The 18,939-nt window shown below is 40.3% G+C and overlaps 1 protein-coding gene across 1 annotated transcript in view; it reads left to right on the plus strand.

Annotated features, from left to right (window-relative positions):
- The first annotated feature begins 8,350 nt into the window (after window positions 1–8,350).
- The window catches only part of GRAP2 (GRB2 related adaptor protein 2), an 84,372-nt gene continuing 73,783 nt past the window's right edge, over window positions 8,351–18,939 (plus strand). Inside the window, exon 1 of the mRNA XM_049885205.1 lies at window positions 8,351–8,543. The gene's annotated coding sequence lies outside the window, so the exon portion shown is untranslated. The remainder of the gene's footprint in view (window positions 8,544–18,939) is intronic.

Raw genomic sequence — 18,939 nt, forward strand, 5'->3', positions numbered from 1 at the left:
TCAAAGGGAACGAAAGCAAAAGTCTTCTTTTCACAATCTGTTGGGCTGTGGCGCTGCCCTAATTCTTCTTTCAAAGAATACGTATTTAAAATTTGACTACTGTAATTTTTACTGACGAAAAATGCCACCCGCAGCTGATTTCCACCTCAAAGGACAAAGAATGTAATAGTAGTCTCTATAGATGAAAAGAGTCCTGTGCACGATGGAGTGCCTCCAAGGATGAGCTTGGGTACCACTGACGGCTAGTCACTGATACATTTAACGGATCTTCAGTAAGCACCCACCATGTGCCAGGCATCCTGCCTAACGTTAAGGACCCAGAGATAGAACACAAACCTCCTGCTGAATGAGTTTACAGGCTAGTAGAGGTGACAGGCACGGTCACAGAACATTGTGACATGATATATATAGCGTAATAAGAGAGGAGAGAGCATCTAATTCTGCCAAGAAGCATTTAAGGTCAGCCTTCACAGAAGAGTTTACATCTGAATTGAATCTTCAAGGATGACAGGGTGTTCGCTGGGTAGACAAAGTGAAGACGAACATTCGAGGCAAAGGATACATCACGTGTAAAGGCATGGAAGTTGAGAGAGAGAGCCTATTGCCTTGGTGAAACTACAAACCCAAAAACCAAACCCAGTGCCGTCGAGTCGATTCCAACTCATAGCCACCCTATAGGACAGAGTAGAACTGCCCCATAGAGTTTCCAAGGAGCGCCTGGTGGATTTGAACTACCGACTCTTTGGTTAGCAACCATAGCACTTAACCATTAGGCCCCCAGGGTTTCCGGTGAAACTGCAAGGACTGTAGTTACTATGGCTGTCTAAAATGCTGTTAATTGAATAGCAGAGGGAGATAAGTGGCAGAGGGAAGTCAGATCATGAAGAACCCTGTACATGACTTTATCCAGTAGGTGATGAATAAAAAAAAAAAAAAAACCAGTATAGACTTTGAAAATAAAATCAAACACATGTTTTGAAGCACCTTCGTGGCCAAATTGAATATTGACTAGAATGGGGAGGCTCTGAGACAAAGAAAGTGCTTAGTAGACTATTGCTATGGTTCAGGCATGAAAGTAACATTTCCTTCTGTCCTGTAGGGTCCCTCTGAGTCAGAATCAACTCAGTGGCAATGGGTTTTGTTTGTTTTTTGGTAATTTACTACTTTAATAACCATTATCATAATAATAGCCCACATTATTAATACTGACATGGATAGGTTAAGTGTAACGTAAAATGATAGGAGGTATGAAAGAAGTTGACATGTTTGAAATATTTCCTAGTTGGCTATAATAGAGTGAAATTAAAAAGCCAGAGAGAAATTTAAAAGGTGGCTTGCAACCAAATTGTTTAGGGCCTTGAGTGCAATGCTAAGGTGTCTGGACATTATTCTATAAAGCAGTGGGGGACAAACAACAAGTATTTTAGACATTGAGTTATAGTTTATGAAGTTTTTAATATGCATACCTTATGTAAATTTCAAAGGAACTGTGAAAAGCTGGCATTCTTATCCCATTTTACAAATGAGGAAGCTAAGATTGAGGAACATGCATTCATTCTATAGTACTGAGCACTATGCTGGACCATGGGAAAATAAGGAAGTTATTAGAATCTAATGGAGGAGACAGGAATAAACCAATAATTATAATATAACATAGTAAGTGTCATGGTGAAGGCAAGCATAGAATGTTATGGGAGTAAGAGGAAAAAAAAGTTTTTTTAAAGAGGGGCTTGTCTAAATCTACATAGTCAAGGAAGTTTTCCTGGAAGATGTGACCTTGATCTGAGCTAGTAAAAACAAATATTATTGTTGTTGTTAGGTGCTGTCCAGTCGGTTCTGACTCATAGCAACCCTAAGTACAACAGAACAAAACACTGCCAGGTCCTGCACCATCCTCACAATTGTCGCTGTATTTGAGCCCATTGTTGCACCCACTGTGTCAATCTATCTCGTTGAGGGTTTTCCTCTTTTTCTCTGACCTTCTACTTTACCAAGCATGATGTCCTTCCTGAGGGACCGGTCCCTTCTGATAACATGTCCAAATAATGTGAGACGAAGTCTTGCCATCCTTGCTTCTAAGGAGCATTCTGGCTGTACTTCTTCTAAGACAGATTTGTTCGTTCCTCTGGCAGTCCATTGTTGTCTTAGGCATCTAGTGCTGCCATAACAGAAATACCACAAGTGGATGGCTTTAACAAAGAGAAACTTATTTTCTCACAGTAAAGTAAGCTAAAAGTTCAAATTCAGGGCGTCGGCTCCAGGAGAAGGCTTTCTCTCTCAGTCGGCTCTGGAAAAAGGTCCTTGTTCTCAATCGTCACCTGGTCCAGGAGCTTCTCAGGCCCAGGGACCCTGGGTCCAAAGGACACGCTGTGCTTCCAGTGTTGCTTTCTTGGTGGTATGAGGTCCCCAACTCTCTGCTTGCTTCCTCTTTAAAAATTTAGCTCTTGTAAAATAAAACGTGGTGCAGGCCACACCCCAGGGAAACTCCCTTTATATTGGATCAGGAATGTGACCTTAGTAAGGGTGTTACAATCCCACCCTAATCCTCTTTAACATAAAATTACAATCACAAAATAGAGGACAACCACACAATACTGGGAATCATGGCCTAACCAAGTGGGCACAAATTTTGGGGGGGGGGGGATACAATTCAATACACGACAATGGTATATTCATATTCTTTGCCAACACCATAATTCAAAGACCTCAATTCTTGTTCGGTCTTCCTTATACATTGTCCAGGTTTTGCATGCATATGAGGCAATTGAAAACACCATGGCTTGGATCAAAAAAAAAAAAAAAGCAATCCAGTTACCATCAAGTCGATTCTGAGTCCTAGCGATCCTACAGGACAGAGTAGAACTACCCTGTAGAGTTTCCAAGGAGTAGCTGGGTGGATTCAAAATGCCAACCTTTTGGTTAACAGCTGAGCTCTTAACCACCACCCAGGCACACCTTAGTCCTCAAAGTGACAACTTTGCTTTTTAACACTTTAAAGAGATCTTTTACAGCAGATTTGCCCAATGCAATATGTCATTTTATTTCTTGACTGCTGTTTCCATGGGTGTTGATTGTGGATCCAAGTAAAATGAAATCCTTGACAACTTCAATATTTTCACTATTTATCATGGTTTTGCTTATTGGTCCGGTTGTAAGGATTTTTGTTTTCTTTATGTTGAAGTGTAATCCATACTGAAGGCAGTGGTCTTTGATCTTCATCAGTAAGTGCTTCAAGTCCTCTTCACTTTCAGCAAGCAAGGTTGTATCATCTGCATATCACATGTTGTTAATGAGTCTTCCTCCAATCCTGATGCCCCGTTCTTCTTCATATAGTCCAGCTTCTCTAGTTCTCAGATTATTTGCTCAGCATATGGACTGAATAAGTATGGTGAAAGGATACAACCCTGACACACACCTTTCCTGACTTTAAACCACACCTTTGCTGTGTTCAGATGATTGCTTTTTGGTCTAGGTACAGGTTCCTCATAAGCACATTAAGTATTCTGGAATTCCCATTCTTTGCAAAGTTATCCATAATTTGTTATGATCTACACAGTCGAATGCCTTTTGTATAGTCAATAAAACACATGTAAACATCTTTCTGGTGTTCTCTACTTTCAGCCAAGATCCATCTGACATCAGCAGTGACATCCCTTGTTCCACGTCCTCTTCTAAGTCCATATTAAATGCGTGGCAGTTGCCTGTTGATGTACTGCTGCAACCATTTTTGAATGATCTTCAGCAAAATTTTACTTGCGTGTGATACTAATGATATTGTTTAATAATTTCTGCATTCTGTTAATCACCTTTCTTGGACTGGGCACAGATATGGTTATGTTAACTGTGCAGGAATATTCATCTAGCTAGTGATTTAGCTATAACTTGAGCCCAAATCTCATGAATCCAAATACTATGCTCTTCCCCTCAGCCTAAGGACTAATCTTTTGTCCTTGATGTTGAATTCCATTGACCTTGTTGAGGGATTACAAGACTATCTGCTGTATTTTGAGAAGGCCAGAGATTCTATTTTTTTAATTCTTAAACCCATTCATTATCCCCTTTTAGAATGAATCTCTGGATGCTGTTTGAAAAATAGATAAGAAGCAGAATAGAGGGACCAGTTAAGAGAATGTTGCAATAGTTCTGGAAATAGTGATGAAAGGCACAACGAAAGCAGAAGAAATGGGGATACTTCACTCTGCTCACTCTCCTGTTTCCAATTTACTCTTCCATGAAATATTAAAGGGGTAGAAGTTCTCGAACTTGGCTCCTACTACATAAAAGAGTTAGGGAGAAGGAATAATCTACAGTGACCACCAAGTTTCTTTCTGAAGTGACTGTGTAGATGGTTATTGTTATTCACCAGAATGAGGAATAGAGTCTGAGTAGCAGGTTTAACATGGAAAGATAATGAATTCTATTTTGGACATTTTGAATGTGAGAATTCTGTAGGGGAATCTGAAATGAAGATGCCCACAGGTAATTGAGTAGAGAGAACAGAACAAAGGAGAGGGTTCAGTCTAGATTCACAGACTCCAAAGTAGTCAGCATATGAAATGTGATTGAAGAGGTAAGTGGAAAGATGAGAACAGGACAAGATTAAAGACTGTAATCCCAATGAGGGTAGAGACACCAGCAGCAGTGAGAGAGTTGGTTAGGCTCAGCAAAAGCATAAAGCATTACCACCTAGTGGATTTGCCTATTATGGACATTTCATTTAAATGGAGTCGTACAATATGCGGCCTTTTATGTCTGGCTTCTTTCACTTAGCAGAATATTTTCAAAGTTCATCCATATTGTTGCATGCATCAGAACTTCATGCCTTTTTACGGCTGAATAATATTTCATTGTATGGATATACCACATTTTGTTGATGTCAGTTGATGGACATTTGGGTTGTTTCTATATGATGTTATGAACATCAATATATAAATTTTTCTTTGAACACCCGGTTTCAGTTCTTTTGAGTATATGTATATCTAGCAGTGGAATTACTAAATCATATGATGATTCTATGTTTAACTTTTTTTATTAATGCACTTTAGATGAAGGTTTACAGAACAAACTGGCTTCTCATTAAACAGATAGTACACATATTGTTTTATGACATTGGTTGGCAAACCTACGACATGTCAACAGTCTCCCTTCTTGAACTTGGGTTCCCTATTACTAGCTGTCCTGTCCCCTCCTGCCTTCTAGTCCTTGCCCCTGGGCTGGTGTATACCTCTTTAGTCTCATTTTGTTTTATGGGCCTGTCTAATCTTTGGCCGAAGGGTGAACCTCAGGTGTGACTTCATTACTGAGCTAAAAGGGTGTCAGGGCCCTTACTCCCAGGGTGTCTCCAGCCTCTGTCAGGCTATGTTTAACTTTTTGAGGAACTACCAAACTGCTCCACAGCAGCTGTACCATTTTATATTCCCACTAGTGATACAGAAACGTTCCAGTTTCTCCACATCCTTGCCAACACTTGTTATTTTACATTTTTTTATTATGGCAATCCTGATGGGTATTAAGTGGGGTCACATTGTGGTTTTGATTTGCGTTTTTCTAATAACTAATGACGTTGAGCCCCTTCACTTTTTTCTGGACTTGCTCAAATGTCTTTAGACCTCCCAGCATACAATAGCAGTCCCTACTTCAACCACACTCCCTGCAGCTCTCTCCCTATTTTATTGTTCTCCCAGGTAGTGCGCCATCTGACATACTTCTTGTTTCTTCTTCTATCAGCATGTAAGATTCGTGAGAGCAGGGATTATGTTTTGTTTACTGATAGATTCCCAGCACCTAAATAGGCCTACTACCACATAGTAGGTGCTCAACGGTTATTTACTCAATGAGTGAGCAGTCTGAATCCACACAACCGAATGAAAAGTACACATTTTACCATACAGTTAAATTAAGTATAACAATGCATCTGCCCGTGCGCTTTAGCGCCATTTTGAAGTCCTTAAGTTCTGACGTTAACGACTACCCCTCAAAATGAATTGACAAGAATTCTTAGGCAATTATGGCTTTACAAAATGTTTCTTCCATTGTTGGTAAGTCTATATTTTACGTATTCCTGAATCCTCCCAATTCTGCTGGTGTTTTTCTGAGTGTCCCGTGCTGGTAAGGATTGAAATGCTGGTAATCCTATATGAGGGTCTTTATTCTTAGGCTAAGGAGCCCTGGTGGCACAGTGGTTAAGCACTTGGATGCAAACTGAAAAGTCGGTGGTTTGAACCCACCAGCTGCTCTGTGGGAGAAAGATGTGGCAGCCTGCTTCCATAAAGATCACAGCCTTAAAGCCCCTATGGGGCAGTTCTACTCTGTCCTATAGGATCATTATGAGTTGCTATTGACTTGACAGCAACGGATTTGGGTTTGGGTACTCCACACTCGTTCAAGGTTCAATTACAGAGCTGTTTTGAAATAAACCACTAAAAAAGATTTGCTTCCCTCCCAGTATACCAGTCATTACTTGCTACCAGAATTAACTTCTCTTTGAAATTTTTTTTGTTCTGCACTCTGCCCCACACTTGTAAGGGGAGGAGTTTTATTCTGCTCTTTACGGGTGGGTAGTACTCAAAGGAAAAGGAGCTTCCTCATAGGGTCCATGCTGAAAACAGCTTGATACTTCCGTTATAGCACTATACCACGTTTTCTTTCCCCTTCCTTTGCCTTGTCCAGCTATGGACACATAGGAACTCACCATTTAACCACCTCAAAACCACTGTCTTGGATGCCAAGAATAAGGACGGTGGCCACAGGATATCAGTGTTTGAAATATTAGTGATGGAGTTGTTCAATGTAATGATGGGATCCAAGAAGTCCTTAGGCCGTGAAGATTAGAGAGCTCGGGGGGAGAGAGCTGGAGGAAGAGAGCTGGGGCCAATGCTGAGATGTTATTGTCTTAAAATGATCAACATATTGTGATCTTTAAAATTCTATCATGTGGAAATACTGGGGATCCTGTTCAGATGCAATCTAGATTTAAGAAAACCCAACAAACTTGCATTAATAAAAATAAAGCCCATTATTAAGGAGTTAGGACTAGCAATTTCCTTTAACTCATTCAACAAATATTTACTAAGCACCTCAATGAGATGGATTGACACAGTGGCTGCAACCATGGGCTCAAGCATGGCAACGATTGTGAGGATGGTGCAGGACTCGGCAGTGTTTCGTTCTGTTGTACACAGGGGTCACTGTGAGTGGAAACCAACTCGACGGCACCTAATGACAACAACTGTGGCCAGGGTACTCTATTGATTCTATACCAGAGTCTTCTATTTCAATAAAAATATTGAGCAATTATAACCAAGGGAATTTTTCCCAATAAAAGTAAATCTTGAGTAAGGTTTAGGTATAAAGGGCAAAGAGATAAATAAGGATACCATTTCACATTGCAGAATAAGTTTAAATTTTGGAAACCCAAATTGCATCTTACATGGCAACCCTCCTTCTTAGCCTTCAAGGGATTAATCCTTGGAATACTTCCGTTAGCCGTGGTTTTCTTCTTCATCTTCTAGAGATATTCTGGGTAGTGCCATTTAGCAAGCACCAATGTCTCTGATTTTGTGCAAAAGATGCAACTTTGGTAATCTATTTTATAACGAGCGATGAGAAAGGAAGAGGCCTCCACAAGTTGTACTTGGTATGGGGGGAAGGAACTTAAAGAAGAAGATGAGTTATAAATTTGAAAGTAAGAACTGAGGGACTTGAAGATGACAAAAATTTCAGGTCAATGAAAAATTTTAAAATCCCAGAAATCCTTTACTCCAAACTGCTCGAGAGAAAGTGAAGGCTCAGAAATCCAAGTATCTTGTCCGCGTTCATATCTGACTGTGGAAAAACTGGGATTAGATGGACCTCATCTTGGCCCAGAGCTTCTTTCTTCCTCCTTTTTATTTTTTTCTTAAGAGTAATATTTTGGGCAAAGTGTAGTAAGGAAGCATTTCCTCTGGCACTTTAACATTGTGAGCTCTCCAGGGTGGTGTTAAATAAATGCCTCCAAGAAACCCTAAAGCATCTCTGGGTGTATGGGTACACGAAGAGAAAATGGGGGTTTTCCTTAAGACCAGCAGCAGCTTGCCAATGGACCATATGTAGGATTAGAAATTTTCTTATGTGAACATTAGCGTTCCGGGAGAGGTTGTTAAAACTGAAACCAAGTATAAAGAAGCAAAAGTGTTTCAGTGAACCTTCTGCATTTTAGTTCAACTCTGGCAGCAAAAAGACAAAACCACATAATCTAGGGCTCACGCCCAACTCTCTGAAGCATCGGTATCTGCTAGTTCCTGTGTGGTTTGCCTACTGACTGCAGGGCTGACTGGGGGGAGTTCAGGGGAGGGAGTGAGAGGTAGGGAGGAAGAGGTACCATTAATGAGGCTGGGAGCTTGCACCCTCTCTTAGCGTGGTACTTGGAAGCGAGTACAAGGTGGAACTGTGTTATGAAACACAGTTACTTTGATATTTGAATTCATCTTCCTTCTTGCAAGAGAGGATTCTAAGAGTTCGGTGTCAAAGTCAAGACATAGACTCAACTTCTTCTCGTCCAAAAGGTAGGTCATTATTACAACATGGGTACACAACGGTACAGTCTAGAAATCTCTAACAGTTTTATAGTTTGCAAAATGTTTTCTCTGAGTCAAATCTAATCCTAATCAGTCACACGAGCTCTCTAAATATTGCTTATATTTTGATCCATCAGCTAAAGTCTCTAAATCTTTTGCTATAATGATGTGTCGATAAGATTGGACCAAATGAACTGGGAGACTCGTTCCTTATCCAGCCTATAGCACAAAAACTCCACTAATTGGTCCCTGAGCCATCTCAGAGAAAGACTTTAGACCTTGGGGTCACAGAAGTGAAGTTCCACTTCACCACAGTCGGTTTTTAATCCAAATTGGGGAGTCTGGGAGGGGTGGAGGGCTGAGCAGCAATGAATGAGCACCAGTGTTCTGAAGTCAAGACTTCTTTCATTGCTTGCATTTCTACTTCTATCAGTGTTTATGTTAGAAGAACGCCAATTTGGATTCCTTTACAAAAAGAAAACTTTACATTGAAATATATTTTGTCTGTCTTTGTCTCTTTATTAATAGTTAGACTTTACCCCAAGACTATTTCCAGTTTAGATGTCCAGTCTGAAGATAGACCACCTTTTACAGAACGTCAGGAGTGAATACACCCATGAAAGATTTCACTAACCAAAAACTATTGTATTTACATACATGTAATTAGGCCTTGTTAATTAAGTGCATATATATATATATATATATATATACATAAACCTATTGCCGTTGAATCAATTCAACTCATAACAGCCATATAGCAACCCTATAGGACAGAGCAGATTTGCCCCATGGAGTTTCCAAGGAGCGCTGGTGCGTTCAAACTGCCGACCTTTTGGTTAGCAGTCGAGCTTTTAATTGCTGAGCCACTGGGGCTCCACATATATATGTATACGTATATACATACACACATATATATGACTTCATTTGCACATTCTTGAAAACACACTGGTCCCTGATAACATGTCCAAAGTAAAAAAGTACGTGAGATGAAATCTTGCCATCTTGCTTCTACAGAGCACTCTGGCTGTACTTCTTCCAAGACTGATTTGTTCGTTCTTCTGGTAGTCCACGGTATATTCAATATTCTTCACCAGCACCATAAATCAAAGGCATTAATTCTTCTTCGGTCTTCTTTATTCATTGTCCAGCTTTCGCATGCGTGTGTGTGTATATATATATGTATGTACGTATATAACCTAGTTTGCACGTTATTGAAAATATACTTCCCCAGATAAATTAGAAGAGGGGGAAATGTTTAGGATCTAAAACTCCAATGGAAAAGATTTCAGGTGTTCATGTTAAGCTGAGTGTGGGAAACCTCAGGTCAAAGAAAGTTTTGCTCTATACAATTACATTTATCATACAGTTTGATTCTTAAGCGGGTTCTTTTTTCCCACCATTTCTGGTTTCAGAAAGAACATTTAGTATAAAGAGACCCTCTTTTAACAGCCCAACATTGTATATTAAACTTCGTATTTATAAAACAATTTTAAAGTGATCCTCTTTATAAAAGGAACCCCTATTAAATGAAGTACAGTGTAAATAGAGAACCATCTAAGTACATTTAAAATACAACTCAATTTGTGTTTTTATTCTTATTTGCACCCTTTCTGAGAACTTTTTTTTGGTAAAATGAGGCAGCCCTGTATCTTTGAGACACATTACTTTTTTAGATGGAATTTTGAGTGTCTTCCGGGTAGTAAAACTGTAATCTTATTCCTCCGTAATTGGAGTAGGTTTGATCTTTTTTTTAATGGTTTTACTGAAGCAGAGGGGAAGAGGTGATTGACCTGTTCAGTATGAAGAAATATCTCTGCTGCTAATACAATAACCTTTTTGAATACCTCCCACATCTTAGGCCCTGATGAAAATCCCCTCTCCCTCACCCCCCCACCTTTTTTTTTTTTCAATTGTTCTATGTGTCACTCATAGGGATATTGTAAGAATAAATGAGTTAACATAATAAATGAGATAATGTAGTGCCTTGGGAGAAAGGCAATATGAAAAGGGAAGATAATATCATTATTAATTATTTCTTGGAACCTTGATCATTTTCCTTCTGCCTCCTTTACAAATGTATCCCGCTTACTGCCTGAAACCATCTCTTACAACTATTGCCTCTTGGAAGAGCTGAAAAAGACCCTAGTTCCCACATATGACTGAGTCCCAGAGACTAGCACCTGCTGGGAAGGCTACTATTGACTTGTAGGAGTCGTGCCTAAACTTGAGCAGGGCTTTCCTCTTTTGCTGGATCAAGGAAAATCTGCAATTGTCCCAAAATGTATCATTACGAGTGATTCCATTGGGACTGCTTAAATAAATAACTGTTGCTGCGAAATACTAGTCTGAGGACAGATTCTTTGCTTCCATGCTCCTGTAAGACAAACTCAAAACTTGTTCAAGAATCTTCTTCACCTAATTGAGCCTGAGGATGCAGTCAACTGGCCTTCATTTTGATCCAAAGTCTTCGCCCCACATACCTTGATCTGCAAAGAAACCACACCGCTTCGTGGGTCTCTGCCTGTTTCTGTTTTGTTGTTTTGTATTTTGCCACTTTAGAATTCTCAGGGAAGCACAACCTTGTTTAACAAATAAACATTTTACAAACATTTACTGAGCATTTACTATGTGCCAGGCCCTGTGTTAGGCATGGGGTTGTTTTCAACCATGTTAACTTTAGGTTTCAATAAGCTTGAGACAATAAGAACTCAATAAATTATTTTTTTAAGTTTTCTCTTTAAATATGCAGACAAGTATGTTCACAGACTAATTTTTTAGAGAATTAATAGAAACTAGTACAAATATATGCATGTTCTCAAAGGATACCGTAAGACAAATATCCTCTGAAGAAAATGTCCAAACAGAAAGAACAGTTAAAATATTAGTGCAACAAATACCTATATATCTCACACCACCTTGGCTCAACAATTGCTAACTTTTTGTCATATTTGCTTCATCTATACGTATTTTTTCCTGCACTAGTTGTACCATCATCACATCTGAGATAAACAGTAATTCCTTAATATCATCTAATATCTACCCCATATTTAACTTTCTTTATTTGTCCCCCAAATATCTTTTATACCTCTCATTAAAAACGAGCATCTAATTTTTAAAAAAGAAAAACATATGTTGCATTTGAGTTTTATGTTTCTTTATTTGACACTGAATTTTTTTAAAGATTAGACCCGTTATCTTGTAGACTGTCCCACCTTCTGGATTCGTGTTGCTGCATGGTGTCGTTTAATTTGTTCCTCTACCCCCTATAACTCCAAGATAGAACTAAAGACATGATTAGATTCAGACTGAACAGTTTTCATAAGATGCCACTGAGTGCTTCATATTGCACGTATCAGGAGACACGTAACACCGTCATCCTTGCTATTCGTGATGCTAAGTTTGATCATGGCTCAAGGTACTTACCTCTCTCTCCAGAGACCTCCCTGTTGTAAAGGACTTTTTTCCCTTTTGCAATTAGCAAGGTGACACTTTGGCAATGTGGAAATATCCTATTCCCCAACAAGTCTGGCCCGGTGGTTTTGGGTGATAGCCCTTGCCTGAACTGATTATCCAATTGGTGGGGGAGGTCATTTGTATTTGTAAATACACTTTGAAGAAGGATTAGATTTGCCAATTCGTCATTATCACCAACAGCAGCAGAGAATACACATTAAGTGCATAAGTTCAGGTAACAGTAGTGATAATAATAATAGCATTTACTGAGTACTTGTTATGGAGCCAGATGGCCTTGGTTTGAGCCCAATCTTCCATTTACTAACTTGGCGTACTGAGGCAAGTTACTCAATCTTCCTGTGCTTCAGCTTCTTCCACTATAAAGTGAGAGTAATAATAGTACCAATCTCATCAGGTCATTTTGAAGATGCAATAAGTTAAATACATTCCTAAAGCAGCATCTGCTGTCATTAGTATTTGCCAGCCACAGTTCTGACACTATGCAGGTATTAGTTCATTTACTTCTCATAATGACATGATGAACAAAGAGCTAATATTATCTTTATTGCAAAAGTGAGGAAACTGAGGTACAGAGAGGTTATGTAACTTTTCCAGAGTCACTTAACGAATATGTGGCAGACCAGATTTGAACCTAGGCCCCCTGATTCCAGAACATTCTCTCTGAGGCCTGGCACATGCAGTGAGAAGCCACACAAATGGAACCGAATGAAAATCAGTTAACAGGACCCTCCCCTCCCACCTCAGGTTTCAAGTTATTGAAAATCAGAAAGCTTTGCTACCAAAATACATTTAGGTTCTATTCATCTGAACAAGAATAGCATTCTGTTAAGCATGGATGAGTGTACCGATCACATAGCTTAAGCCCCGTACAAGAAACTTTAAACCTAAAAGATACTACTGTAAATTGAAAAGTGTGGGAGACTTTCAAAGGACTAGGAAGGAAAAAAAAGAAACAATACAAGAAGGGAATCGGGAAGTTATGAGGCCTCAGCACCTCAGGGCAGAAGATGATATTTTGATCGTCAGGGAGGGAAAAAACCCTCTCATTTTTCATATTTCTGTACTGTATCAGATTATGTCACTAAAACACAAGAGTATAAGCCATCGCCAGATTTATAAAAGACCACACTGGATTTCCTTATGGGACGATGGATGGCCCTTGTTAGCAGGAGCTTCCCCGGTTGGGTATCTCATACACTCAGATATTCCGGAAGTCCTTCTGTGGCTTCTGAAACATACAACTGTATACAGAAAAAGCCTTCCAAACCAAGTACTGGTCCAAACCTGGTCATTAGCATTACAAAAAGGCTCCAGGGCTGCACATCTTATCCACTACTTAAATTGCCTTTACAGAAAGCTCTCAAGTGTAATTTTCTGAAGAGAACTGAAAAAAAAAAAAAAGGGGGTGAAAAAAATCCAACATTAATAATGTTTTTATGCATTTCCAACCCAGTCACTGCTAAATTGGTTCTGCCCTTTTATGTTTTTTAATGAAAAGCAGTCTAATCAATCAACTGGTCATGAATAATACTTTTTTATTTGTTTTCCTCCATACCTCCCAGCTTTCTGGAACCACCAGCTTAACGTGGCAGCCTACGAATGGGTTATGATTTGTGCCTTTTGTCTAATGCTTGATGGGAAAATAGTAGAAACAAACTGCCAAGAACTCAGTAGGAACTCAGTAAATAATAAGTAGATAGTTCTTTTTTTAAATATAATTTTGAAGAAAAATCTTTCTAAGTAACTGGGAAATATTACTAGGAAAGTACACAAATGGGGGGGGGGAACCTAGTTGGCTTATAACCTGAAATTCCTATCTATCATTTTATAGATTTGAGCCCTTGGTGGAGCAAAGACAACTCCTTTCCCCCCAATAGATTTATTCTAAAAATTTGGGTCATGGAGTCAGTAAGGCTAGAAGGACGGTTTTAACCATAAAACCGATATAAGAAAGTTGTCACATTTTAGTACATTCTATCAACCCCTTACACTGATCATAAATATGCTGGTATCCAGATAGGTTCTTAACTGGCAGGGTGGCAGAGGCTGGGGGTGGGGGTGGGACTAGTGTTACAGAGACATGTCAGAAGCTGATGAAAGCTATGGAAACCCTCCTGGCCAGGTGCAGGCAGTGTGCCCAACACTCATCCACACACGCTTTTACCAGAGTTTCCCATGGTCCATTTAGCCTCAACAGGAAAAAATTTCCTTCATAAGAAGTTATTTCCCCCTGAGTCTTATACAGCTTTAAAGAGAGTTTTCACACATTATTACCTCATTTGCTCTGGCAATGATCTTTGAGGTTGAGAGACCGCATATTTTACCTCTCATTTTGCAGAGCAGGAAAAGCGAAGCTCCGAGAGGTTAAGTTCCTTGCACAGAGTGATTTTGCTAACATTCACCAGGGTTTAGTGCCGAGGATGTTAATTTGCACGTAGCTCGGGTGCAGGCACGGCAGTCCAGACTTCTGATTCTACCTTAAACCTTGAACAATGACCTTGAACGAGTCACAAACTGAAACTGGGCTTCAGTATCCTCCTAGGTCAAGGGCGAGCTTAGATCATGTGTTCTCTGACCACCCCCACTCCCCACCATCCCACTGAGCTCTCCATTGAAAGCTACCTGATCCCATTGAGAACAGAGGGACATGACCTTTCCTGCTATAGATGACAAGATGGCTCACCCTTCCCTACAGGTCAGAGAGCTGGCACGCAATTCCTGATGGGTTCCCTTCCAAATGTCCAAACCCTGTTAGGGATGGTAAACGTCAGTAGCATTTTTGCAGGCTGCTTTTGTATCGCTGTGCTGGTTGCTTCATTTTCCCACAGTGCTGTCTCTGGTGACTAGGCTGTAACCCCGTGCTCTGCACCCGGTAGATACACCACGACATTTTATTATCCTTCTCATGTCGTTCAGAGTCTTATATGGATATAAATAATGCTGATGAACTTATCTGGAGCTGATAGAGTCCTATCCTTCCAGAAAGATTATTCCTTTTGAAGGACACAAAACCTTCCCCCTGATTTCTCATCATTAAGACATATCTTTTAATGTCACTGAAATGTGCTGCCAAGTTGGAGACTCATTTAAGAGGGCCCGCAGCACTGAACCTAGGTGCCCCGCGACTAAGAAAGTGCGTGATCAAGCCTTTTATTTTTCAAGGTATTTGGAGAATCTTTGGGTTGGTATAATTAGGACAACTTCGTACTTTAGGGTTTTTCTTTAGATACGTTAAAAAAAAAAAAGTGTCAACGGCATCGGCTGCCAAACACATGATGCAGTCCCAGTTCAATTCTTTTTGAAAGGGGTTTAGTAACATTGCTAACCTGGGTCTCTGCAGCAAGCTAAACTAAGCAAAAAATGTACTGTGTCTCCCGCTCCGTGTGTCTGTAAACAAGGGTTTTATAACATCAGTTGTCAAATGGTGGAACCTCCGGACCAGAGATCTGGACTAACCCCAGTACAATCCTATCAGCATGGACAGGCTGGCTACCTCAATAACCAGGAAGGTGGTCATCCCCATCTGTGATTAATAGCTGCTGGTAGGAAATTGGAAGCCCTGTTACTCAGTCTTTTTGCTCTTTAAATTTTCTCGGTGAATCTCAGGCTGGCGAGTGGGGGAGTTCTATCAACGTTTTGCAGAGAAGTGTGGAATTTGCTCTGCGCTGGGTCAAGTCACAGGACTGTGGGAGGCAACATGGTCCAGTGAGGAGAGTGACAGAGCATGAACTGAGCTCTGTGTTCTGTTCTATTCTCAGCCATGACTCAGTGTGCCCCATCCGCCCCTCTGTCCTTGAGAAAAGTGAGACTATTCTTTAATTTCATGAGTTGTTGCCCCAAAGCATTTTTATATCTTTGATAGAATATAATTAATTATGCAATACCTCATCTGCAAAGGGGATAACATGCTGTTTTCTTGTTTAAATAAACTCATTTTGTCCAATTTCAATTTCCTGGATAAATATTTTTAAATAGACTACAAATTTATGTTATAAACCAGCTACTCTGTGATGTTGTGACTTGACACTTGACACCCTGTAAAAGTCTAAATAGGAGTCCCTGGGTCACACAGTGGTTAAAGCGCTCAGCTGCTAACTGAAAGATCAACAGTCCAAACGCACCAGCTGCTTCAAGGGAGAAAGATGCAGCAATCTACTTCTGTAAAGATTTACAACCTTGGAAACCCTAAGGGAAAGTTCTACTTTGTCTTACAGGGTCACTGTGAGTTGGAATCCACTCGACAGCGGTGGCTTTGGGGTTTCTTGGGGGGTTGGGTGGCGCAAATGGTTAAGCACTCAACTACTAGCTGAAAGGTTGGTGGTTCAGACCCACCCAGGGGAGCCAAGAAAGACAGGCCTGGAGATCTGTTTCTTAAAGGTCACAGCCTTGAAAACCCTACAGAGCAGTTCTATTCTGCACACATGCCATTGCCATGAGTCAGAATAGACTACAGCAACTAACAACTACAACAAAAACAGCAACAGCAAATATACAAACAAACAAAGGAGGAGGAGAAAGTGTGAAGTCAGAGAGTCCCCTAGCTGGAGAGAAATTCCCAAGACCTGGAACAAGGAAGATGGAGCACTTAGATGGCAGTCTTTGTTTTTCTCCAGAATAGACACACAACTTCCATCTTAAAATGTCAGATGTAAGGAAGTAAGATTTACTAGGCAGCCAACTTTGTCAGCTCGTATTATTTCAGCAAAGTACAGGGTCAATTAGGAGTTATTATCATCAAGAGGGCACGCTGTAAGGCTTTGTCATGTAGATGCCATAAAAAATTACCTCTCTGGTTACTTTAATTCATCCTTTGGCATCCGTCAACAGACACTCCCTGAATCCCCGACTCACTACCGGTACCCAGATGTACTGAGAACATTTAAGGTAATAATGATAATAATAAAAGATGCTTTTCCCTAAGGAACTAACAATCTACTAAGGAAACTGGGACAACAAAAGAAAACGCTGCCACAAGGCAAAACTCATGACGTGATAGCAGAGTAGGTGGCTCAAGGTGGGGATTTTAGAGAAGGCTTCCTGGAGGAGGTGCACCTGAAAGGCTGAGGGAGATGGCTTGGCAAAGAGGCACAAATGCATCCACAGGTCCTAGCACCTCAAGGAAAGCACAGAATGAACAGTGTCTTCTTCACTGAATGTCTGTTTATTTTGGAAACAACAAAGAGTAGGAAAGCCCTCATGGTTTTTCTTCTCTTGGAGAGTCCAGAAATTAAATTTCTGCCACTGTAAACTGTACCCCAAGCTGTTTTCCTTGATAGTCTGCTCTTCCCCCACTTCCAATCATGTCTTCTTAGTCTTCTTTTTCAAGCATAAAAATCCTTGGTTCTTTTAACAATTCCCCTTATGATGTGGTTTTGCATGCTATCATCATTTTTAAATCCTCAGTTCTAGACAAGACTCCCTTTTAAGGCCCCTCCTAAATCTCGGTGCACAGAATGGAACAGAGCTCTCCAGAAGTAGTCTGACAACCCTAAACACCATGAGGGGGTAGGGGAGAGTGTTGCCTCCCTTCACCTATACCATATACTTCTATTGATATGGCCCAAGATTGCATTAGTTTTTTGGGCATTCCTGTCACAGAGCTGATTCATGTTGAAATTATGGTCAGTTCAAACCCTTGCATTCCCAAGAGCTACTATTAAGCCAGATTTCCCTTATTCTGTACGTACACTGTTGTGTAAGTCACAGAAGTTTCTTGTTCTTGTTAGGTGCCCTGGAGCCGGTTCTAACTCATAGCAACCCCATGTACAACAGAACAAAACACTGCCCAGTCCTGTGCCATCCTCACAATCATTGTTATACTTGAGCCCATTGCTGCAGCCACCATGTCAGTCCAACTCGTTGAGGGTCTTCCTCTCTTTCACTGACCCTCTACTTAATCAAGCATGATGTCCTTCTCTAAAAAATGGTCCCTCCTAATAACATGTGCAAAGTACATCAAGAAGCCATTCTTGCTTCTAAGGAGCATTCTGGCTGTACTTCTTCCAAGACAGATTTGTTTGTTCTTTTGGCAGTCTGTGGCATACTCAACATTCTTCACCAACACCAGGATTCAAAGGCATCAGCTTTTCTTGGGTCTTCCTTATTCATAGTCCAGCTTTCACATGCATGTGAGGCAACTGAAAATGGTATGGTTTGGGTCAGGCAAATCTTAGTCCTCAAAGTAACATCTTTGTTCTTCAACACTTTAAAGAGGTCTTTTGCAGCTTGGGCAATCAAAGCAATGCGTTGTTTGATTTCTTGACTGCCAAGTGTGGATTGTGGATCCAAGTTAAATAAAATTCTTGACAACTCCAATCTTTTCTCCATTTATCACAATGTTGCTTATTGGTCCAGTCATGAGGATCTTTTGTTTTCTTTGAGATGTAGTCCTTACCGAAGGCTGTAATTTTTGATCTTCATCAATAAGGGCTTCAAGCTCTTTTCACTTTCAACAAGCAAGGTTGTGTCATCTGTATACAGCAGGTGGTTAATCAGTCTTCCTCCAAACCTGATGCCCCATTCTTCTTTATATTGTCCAGCTCCTCAAATTATTTGATCAGACAGACAAAGCCATTTATCCCTATTGTAATTGATCATATTGATAATCTGTCAAAATATTTCAGAGTTAGCATACCAGCTCTCTCTCTCAGAGGGTAGCATAGCTATCTGGCAGCATAGCTAGTTTCATGGCAAGGTCCCTAGAGGAGGGCTCAAAAGGTCAAGACTTTATTCTCTCATTCTTGTTAATAAATTGTCGGCAACCCTGGACAAATGGGCAACTTTAGACAAATCGATGAGCCTGGATCTTCCAAACTGTAAAATAGGAAGAAATGTTAACAGCCACTTCCTTTCCAAGGTTATGCAACAATGAGTTCCATGTCTGCAAAAACCCTAAGGAAAAGTTACTCAG

This window comes from Elephas maximus, chromosome 4 (assembly GCF_024166365.1).
Source record: "Elephas maximus indicus isolate mEleMax1 chromosome 4, mEleMax1 primary haplotype, whole genome shotgun sequence".
Taxonomy (NCBI): domain Eukaryota; kingdom Metazoa; phylum Chordata; class Mammalia; order Proboscidea; family Elephantidae; genus Elephas; species Elephas maximus.